Below are 9,969 nucleotides of genomic sequence, written 5' to 3' on the forward strand. Positions count from 1 at the left end.
CTAACCACTAGGGTTGGGATGACGCTTCCCCATCAAGTGTTGAGTTGCCCAAAGACGCAGGTTCTTTTTTAGGTTCTTTGAACCTTCAGTCAATGAAATCAATTTTACATCCCGTCGTTTACCCAAGGAGGTCTTAAAGGAGGATTTTAGCCTTCTGGCATTTACCCAAGTCAAGAAGAATTTTGTGCCATCGCCATTGAACCTTCACTTATTCATTGTGTCTCCAAATAAGCAAAGCTGAAAAAATTACCCTGTGATGTATTAGGAAATGAGCCTGAGAAATGACATCTACTAACTAAAAACTTATTCATGAAACCAAGGTTTCTCCAAAGATAATAGTTCCAGGAGATTACCCCAATGTATTTCCGGAATAAACCAAAAAGGAAAACACAAGAGACTAGTATGCTACCTCGTGTCCCAAAGAGAATAATTTTTTCAGGAAATTACACCAGTTGCCATCAGTTCACGTTGACACAACCCTCAGATAAGGCCGGAGGATGACTTAAAATAATAAGCTTTTCTTTATCTCGACACCTTGTATGTGGAGGCAAAAATTTTAACCATGGCATTTCCATAAAGGAAAACATTTACATTATTTTCCATGGTGGTTTGTTTGTGGAGGTTAATTTTTTTCCAAGTCATACTCAAAAATGATTTGATTGCCGAATTAGATCGAGCTTATCAGAATTGGTGCCAAAGATCAAACTCAATTAAAAAATGTATGCAAGTTTAAGGAATTGATTAATTGAATTAAAAGTTCAAGAACTCCATTGAAAAAAAAAAGTGTAAATTAAGGGAGGAAAAGTAAAACTTTACCGCTGGCACATGGTGGACCAAAACAACCCTGCGCTGCTCATTCTGGAAGTCCAAGCAAGTTTTCTAGTCAAAAGTTTTTTTATTTTTTATCCATCTCTTTTTACCCCTTGTACGACGGGAGAAGAAAAAGCTTCCTAGACAAACTTTCTTTTGATTTTTTAAAGTGTCTTTTGAACAAGGCGGAGGAAACGTGTTTTGGTATTTGATGTAGTTTCGCGTGTGGATTAAATATTACACTCAAACTTAATATTCTTTAAGGACTCATATTTTGGCATTGACTTGTGTGCTCGAACTTTGGCATGGTTGATTAGAAAAATTATACAAATTTAAAGACTTGATTAGATAAATTCTAAGAACATTGACTTGACTGAAAAAAAAAAAAAAAAAAAAAACTATGTTTGAACTTATCAAAATTTGTGCCTTTAGAAGGTTGAAAATAAGGACGCGCATTTTGGCACTTCATAGAAGCTTGGTGTGGACTGAATTATTATACTCAACCTAAATATTCATATGAGGAAATGCTTTTTGGCACTAGTCCACAAAAACAAGTTTGTCTTTCTCACTTCGTACTCTAAAACGGTCCCACAAACATGTCAATTCAAATTTATTAGAATCAATTCTCTAGGGGCTAGATTTGATTAGATAAATTGAAAGTTGAAAAGACCTTAACCAAAGAAAGCACAAAAATTAAGGGTTGAATTTTCCTTTTCAAGAGATAGTGGACGGATGTTCACACCACTCGTCTTAGAATTCTAGGCAAGTTTTTTAAATTCACCTTTTATTTTCCTTTCTTTTTTTTTTCTTGGTACAACGTGGATCCAACGCTTTCTAGCCAAAGTTTCACGTGGACGGGCTAGCCCATAACTTTACAATTTCATTAATTTGTGTTCTAAGACATGCCCTTTATTAAGCATGGAGAAGCCCATGACATGATGAATCAATAGGTCACAAAGGATCACCCTTACTTCATAAGCAATGCATTTATCAAACTCAAAAATGAATAGGAAAGAGTAGATTTTATTCCACTCTATACTGACTTAAATTGCCACTCTATGCTTTCGGTGGTGATCTAAAGCAACACTACATCCTTGCTTAAGGACATAAGAGTCTGGGGGCTGAGAAGAATTCGAGAAAAGAAGTAAGTTGCCGTGAGATGCACACGAGTCATTGATTGAAATTAGAGGAAAACAAGGCTTCATAGCGCTTATCTCCACAAAATTATGTTTCTACCAAAATTGTTCCATTAAGTCTCTTTGAGTGATGGACTAGGCGTAAATATAACTTGAATAATCTTAAGATTTGGGAGTGTCCTACAAAAGTGAGATTATATAATCTAACATTAAGTAAGTTAGAATCCAGAACCACTTAGTATTATGTATTATTTCGTATCTTACCCAGATCATTCGAAAGGGTAATCGATTTTATAACCCCAATGGAGGTATAATAATTGTGGAATCATAAATAGTAAAATTTCTAGATTTGGACATTGTCGTAGAGGATGGTTACTCTTGGACTATTAAGGATCTTAGTACAATGGAAACCACTATATCGTTGTCTTTGCCTATACCACAGACTGAGCCTATTGAGGTACATGATACTATCATTGAGATAGTTTATGATGAAGTTCCCTAAGCCTCTCTCGGGTGCAAGATAAGGTTGTAGTAGCTCTACTTAGAAGATCTCTTAGGGAGAGGTGATCAACTATACCACTAAACTATATAGTCTATTTATGACAGTATAACTACGATATATGCTGCATAGTTATCTAGTGACTTATACAGATGTTTTTTCTTGTACTCAATCAAATTTGTGATTAGATGCGATGAAAGACGAGATGCAGTCTATGACAAATAATGGTATTTGGAAGCTTGTTTAGTTGCCTAAGGGTTATAAGCTCATCAACTGCAAATGAGTTATAAGACTAAATGGACCCTAAAGAAAGATTGAAACATTTAAAGCCAAACTGGTAGTTAATGGTTTCACTTAAAAAGGAGTAGATTGCAAAGATACATTTTTTTTCTAGTCTCTTCTACATATTCTTTTAGAGTAATAATGGCATTAGTAGCTCATTTCAATATGGAGTTATATTAAATGGATGTTAAAAATTCATTTCAAAATGGAGACATTGATGACGAGATCTATATGCTTTAGCTCAAAGATTTTATAGCAAATGATTCATATAAGCTTGTGTGTAGACTGAAAGGTCTATTTATGGCCTCAAATAAACCAATGGCACTTGAAGTTTTATAATGTTGTCACTTCATTGAATTTTGTTGAGTGTATATACTATAAGGTCAATGAGAGGATTTTTTTTTCAACACTTATGTAATCTTGCTTGTGAGCAGCGATCTTGAATTACTGCATGAGACAAGACAAATATTGTCAAAAACAAATTTTATATGATGGAACTTGATGAGGCATCTTTTGTCCTTGACATTGTGATCCATATAGATCATTCTTCGTTATATATTGGGTTTATCGTAGAGGACATATGTTAATTGTATTTTGGAAAGATTCAGTATATAGCATTGCAAGCTAGGTATTACTCCTACCATTAAAAGTGATGAACTAAATCCATCATAGAGTTCTCATTTAGACATTGAGAAAACCTAATTGAATGATGTACCTTATGGTAATACGCTTGAAAATATCATATATACTTAAATTTGCACTAATCCAAAAATCGCTTTTGAGATAGGACTTCTAGGTAAATATCAATAAAATCCAAGACGTGATCATCGAGTTGTTGCCAAGAAGGTCTTGAGGTACTTAAAGAGGATAAAAGACTATATGTTGATTTACAGACATTTAGGTCACGCAGCTAGTAGAGTATTTGGATGCAAACTTTGCTGGCTATCAGGATGAGCATGAAGTCAACAACATGAAACATCTTTATGTTAGCAAGAGGTGCAATATCATTGAAAAGTGAAATTCAAAAATCTATGTCATCCTCTACCCTATAAGAGGAGTTTAATCTTGCTTTTCAACTACTATTTAGGCTATTTGGCTTTGGAACCTAATTAAGGAGTTGACTTTGTCAGACTTTATGGATAGGTTCATATGGTTGTATTATGACAATAACTCTACAACGTTGTTTATTAACAACAACAGATGTTTCAATGGGTCTAAGCATATTGTGGTCAAAGTTTTTGACCATAAAGTAAATAGTTTAGAATTATGACGTTATAATAGAGCATATTTTCACGGATAATATGGTTGCAAATACACTAACTAAAGGCCTTTGCCTCTATATATATTGAAACGGCGTGCCATTTGCATGGGCTTAGAAGCATCATAGGGAACTATTGTTTATTGGGAACTGTTTCGATTTTGCTCTAATAAAGTTTATATTTGTATTTGTTACATTTAGTAACATTTTTGTATATGTCAACTCTTTTGCATTCAATAAAGTGATTGTGAATGCATTGTTATCGAGTTAAATACATATATTTGATGAAAATATCAAAGTATTGTGTAAACTTTGAGTAAAGACTAGGGGCATCCAATTATTAGCATTAAGGATACATCTTATTACACTTAAAGAAAAGTTAACCATAAGGATAAGATAAATGTAGGTTCATTGGAACCATAAAGATATTCTATAATAACACATCAGCCTTTTGTGACACTTAAGGTAAAAGAATTGTAACTGACAAAGAAGATGACACATATGGTATTACTCTTTATGAGGTATTATCCATTTACCACGCTACCATTTTGAATCCATCTCAGTAGAGTTAAAGACTCTCATAACCATAAAATGCTCTGTGTGTATACATGTAGTTGCCACAATGATTCGATGTTTGAGATTTTATGGAATCTAATTGACTGTAAAAAAATTATCTTTAGACCAAAGGTATGCAAATATAGTACAATTTCACTTAATATATCAAGCGGGAGAATGTAATATTTTTTTTTTTTAACTTTTATGTAGGCTACATTAATTGATATTGTAATTTACCATTTTGCGAAATTGGTCTAATAAAGTGAGATATAAGATTTATTAATTAGTCTAATATAAGGCTAGCTAGTGTATGTTGAGTTGAGCCCGGTCCCTGATAAGAGGGCCTAGCTGAAAACTTTATAAATGGTGCTCAAGTCTCTCTTTAAACTCTAATGCACAAATATACTCACATAAGGAACATTTACCAAGTGCTAAGGGTGAGGGCCAGTCCCGTTGAGCCAATGATACAGAGGGTAATAGAGGAGAAGCTCTTGATTTTGGATCCTTACTATTCCGCATCAAGAATGATGGATTCCAAATTAGGTGCACAAATCTCTTTACTTAATTATATGTGTTATCGAGCAAAAAAAAATTATATGTGTTTTATTGATTTTAGCTATAGAGATCTTAGGGTGCACTTTCGCGACTTACACACAATACTCATGAAAACATAGAATTCATATTCACAATTTCACAGGACGCATAGTGAAAGGAAAGTTGGATAGTTGAGTGTGTCAATCTTTTTCCTCTATTTCAAATATATTAAAGATATCGAAGCTCTGCAACTAATTTCTCCTTTTCCCACTAATTTCTTCACGTTCTCAATAGTTGTTTTCTCGACTTCATCTTGATCTTTACTACTCATGACTTACTACATGCCTTATTGTAACTTCCCGTGATCTTTAGGTGTTTACTTGTAGTCCTCCTAATCATTCAATATTGGTGTGAGTGCCCGTGCAAGGCACACAGAGAGAGAGAGAGAGAGAGAGAGAGAGAGAGATGTGCAACTTTTGTCTTCTTCTTCTTTTATTAATATTGGGTGTATATATTATTCAACACTATATCAGTGCCATTTGAAGATATCATCGCCTATCTCTCGTGACTCTTTGTGTTTTTGGTTGAAAGACTATTTAGTTCTCAATAGAAGTCGTTTCGGCACACATAATAAAGTGTCTTTATTACTATGTATCTAGACATGTCTTTTCATGTATCGAAGGTATGTCAAGAGTCGTGTATTAAGCCTACATATAAGCGAGTCTTGTAATCATTTCAAATAATGGAGAGTGAAAAGAAATTTTAGCGAGTAAAGTAGTGTATTCATCTCCTTCCTTAAGAGCTTCTCTTGTGAGAGTATTATTAGAGCCGTGCGACTCTGATATTTAATAATTGGTATCAGAGCAAGGTTATCTAGAATCGAGAGCATTGTTGTCAAGGACCGTGAGTCAAGTCTTATGGAGCGTAGTTTGTGAAGACGGTGGTCAAGGACCATTGTTCGTGTGCAAGCGGTCGAGGATTGGAATATGTCGAAGTTCTGCTAATGTACAGTTAGGGACTGTGATTGATTAGTCAGGGATCAAGGTTTCTTGAAGTAGTGCCGAGCATTATTTCAAGTTAGATGGTGGATGTTTCAAATTCGATGAATGGCATTGAGAAGCTCAACAATTCCAACTACAATAATTGGAGTGTCAGGATACTGTTTTATTTGCTGGGTCATGATTTGTGGGATATTGTTGGTGGCAGCAACACCACGGCATCCAAAGACGATGATGAACAGAGGAGATGGAAGATCAAAGCGGGTAAGGCTCTTTTCGCTCTTGCTGTAACTGTCGAAGATGATTTATTGCCGCACATTAAGAGTGCGCAGACTCCCAAGGAGGCATGGGATAACTTGGTAGCGTTATTCACAAGGTAGGATGATGCCCAACTACAAAGGCTGGAGAACAAGTTGCTATCGATGTCACAATAAAATATGACAGTGAGTCAGTATTTCTCCAAAGTTAAGTTTATTTGTGACGAAATTTCAAAGTTGGATCCTGTTAATTCCATCTCAAAAACAAGAATGATAATAATTATTATTCACAAGTTAAAGCCGGAGTATAACGGTATTATTATTGCTACTCATGGATGGGCAACTCAACCGATGTTGATCGATCTAGAGAATATTTTGGCTAACCAAGAGACTTTAGATAGTCAAACGTCTAAAGTTTCAATTAAGGAAGAAGAAAGTGCCTTCTTCAGTGATAAAAGAGGGTTTAAGGGCCAGAGGCGAACCGATGCTGACAATAAAGATGGCAAGTCCGGGAAAAGCCATGTCGAATGGCAAAAGCAACTGGCTCGTGAAGGATGACAAAAGCGTCCAGGAGAGTCGAGCCTTCGACCGAGGGGAGCCTAGCGGTGCGATGGCAAAAGACGTAGTGGACGATGTTACGTCTGCGGCAAGGAGGGCCACTTTGCTAGAGATTATTGAGCAAAGAAAGTTGAAGGAAATGTTGCAGTATCATCGAAGAGGAATGATTTCGATGAAGATAAGGAATGAGATTTCCAAACGTATGTTGCAATGGTGGTGATAGACGAGTTCGATGCCTCTTCCATGATCAAGTTAAACGATGCGATGACATTAATCTCTATAAGTGAAAAGTCAATTGATTATGATTTCGACTAGATTTTTGATTCAAGGTGTTCGAGTCATATGACTGGAAATCAAGACAAGCTGTCGAAGATGCGTAATTATACCAGAGGGCATGTTGTTATTACTACAGACGGCTTGAGGTTGCCGATTACTCATATTGGCGAGACAATGATAACTCCTTGGTTTAATTCACAGCAATTTGAATTGAAAAGTGTGTATCACGTGCCAGGAATGAAGAAGAATTTATTGTTTATGTCCCAACTCACAGACTCGAGTAATTATGTGGTGTTCGGTCCACGAGATGTTAAGGTGTACCCAAGTTTGAAGCCCATTGGTCGACCTATCATGGAGGGACGTCGGCTGGAGTCCGTTTACGTGATGTCTACTCAAATGGCATACATAAACAAAACCCAAAGGAATGATACACCTAATTTATGGCATGCGCGGCTTGGGCATGTAATTTATCACAAGTTGAAGGTGATGATGCAAAAGAACATACTGAGGGGTCTTCCCCAGTTGGAAGTGCAATAAAATGTGGTTTGTGCCGAGTGCTGGTACAAGAAGGCTAATCAACTTATGTATGAGGAATCGTCATTCAAAGCTTGGATGCCTCTTGAGCTCATTCACTTGGATGTATTTGGTCCAGTGAAGCAGCTATCTATTAGCGGATTCAAGTATATGATCACTTTCATCGATGACTTCGCTAGGTAAATTTGGGTTGATTTCATGAAGAAAAAATCCGAGGCGTTTATCAAATTTAAGGTGTTTAAGGAGAAGGTTGAAAGTGACGTAGGTAGAAAAATTCATTGCCTACGCACCGATAACGGGGGAGAGTACACTTCCTACGAGTTTACGAAGTATTTGCAAGAGTACAAGATACATCGACAATATACCTATCCGTATACGTTACAGCAAACGGTGTTGCCGAAAGAAAGAATCGGCATCTAGCTAAGACATGCAAGAGCATGTTGCACGCGAAGAATGTTCCACCAAGGTTTGGGCCAAATGTATGAAGACAACGGCTCACATGACTAACAAGCCGTCACAAGCAAGGCTTGGTTTTATGTCACCATATGAGAAGCCATGGAATCGCAAGCTTGTGGTATCATTTTAGAGTTTTTGGATGTGTATGTTATGCATTTGTGCCTAATCATCTTCGCAACAAATTCGACAAGAAGGTGGTCCGCTGCATATTCGTGGGATATGATGATCAACAAAAGAGGTGGAAGTGCTGCAACCTTGGAGATGTTATACTTCAAGGAATGTGGTGTTCGACAAAATGTTTTCTTGGTGGTCACCTCAAGTTGTTGAATTGCCAAATTCACAGCATTTTGATGAAGAGGTCAAAGAAAGGCTAAAAGAATTCTATGAGAATCAACCTGTAGAAAAAGATGTCAAAAAAGATGTCAAAGCACAATCACCAGGATCAACAAGTTCATCTAGTGAGAGTCTAAGGTCGACAGAAGAACTTCAACCAAGTCAAGTTGAAGAACTTGAAGAGGAGGAGCCTCAACTTCGGAGATCGACGAGGCAAAGGAGGCCTAACCCCAAGTATGCCAATACGGCATTGATTGAAGATGTTGGCATGGTCGAACCTTCGACATATGAAGAAGCCTTGAAGAGTACATAATGGAGGAAGGTCATGGAAGAAGAAATCCTTGCACTAAAGAAGAATGAGACATGGGACTTGATACCGAAACCTAAAGAGATATGTCCTATTTCCTACAAATAAGTTTATAAACTTAAAACTTGACCAGACGGGTTGATTGAGAGGTACAAAGCATGTCTAATGGCTCGAGGATTTTCGCAAAAATATGGGGTTGCTTGTGAAGAGACCTTTAGCCCGGTGGCAAAGGTTACCACATTTTGAGTTCTATTAGCACTTGCAGCAAGCAAGTCATGGGATGTGTGATAGATGAATATGAAGAATGCTTTCCTGCATGGAGAACACGAGCCAGAGATATACATGGAGCAATCGGATGGTTTCAAGAGCAAAATTCATCCAGAATATGTTTGCAAGCTAAATAAAGCGTTGTATGGCTTGAAGCAAGCCCCAAGAGTGTGATATGGAAAGATTGCAGAATTCTTGTTGAAGAACAATTATAATGTAGCTCAAGCATACTCGAGCCTATTCGTGAAGGCAGAAGATGGAAAGGTTGCAACTATGCTACTTTATGTGGATGATCTCATCATTACTGAAGATGATGAAGATGAGATATGTTGAATTAGAGCTAACCTCTCTATGCAGTTCCAGATGAAGAAGCTTGGAGAACTGAAACACTTTCTGGGGCTCGAGATTGATAGGACTAAGGAATGATAATTCCTATGTCAATAAAAGTATGCACGAGATCTCTTGAAAAAATTTGGAATACTTGATTGCAAACCTATATCTACTCCATTGGATGGGAAAGCAAAGCTATGTGCTGAAGAAGGTCAAGAGCTAGAAGATTCGACTATGTATAGGCAATTGGTAGGTAGTCTAATTTACCTTACCATAACTCGGCCTGACATCGTTTTTGCAGTGGGAGTAGTGAGTCGATTCATGGAGAAGCCAAGGAAGCCTCACTTAGATGCGGCCAAGCGTGTCCTGAGGTATGTAAAGAAGACTTTTGATTTTGAGCTTTTGTATAAAAAGGAATCATCGAGTGAGTTGGTCGGTCATTGTGATGTCGACTATGCTGGAGATCAACACACATGGCGGTCAACTACTGGATACTCATTTAATCTTGGATTAGCAATAGTATCCTGGTGTAATAAAAGACAGCCAACTGTGTCTTTGTCTAGAACAGAAGAATACACA

This window comes from Eucalyptus grandis, chromosome 8, assembly GCF_016545825.1.
Source record: "Eucalyptus grandis isolate ANBG69807.140 chromosome 8, ASM1654582v1, whole genome shotgun sequence".
Lineage (NCBI taxonomy): Eukaryota > Viridiplantae > Streptophyta > Magnoliopsida > Myrtales > Myrtaceae > Eucalyptus > Eucalyptus grandis.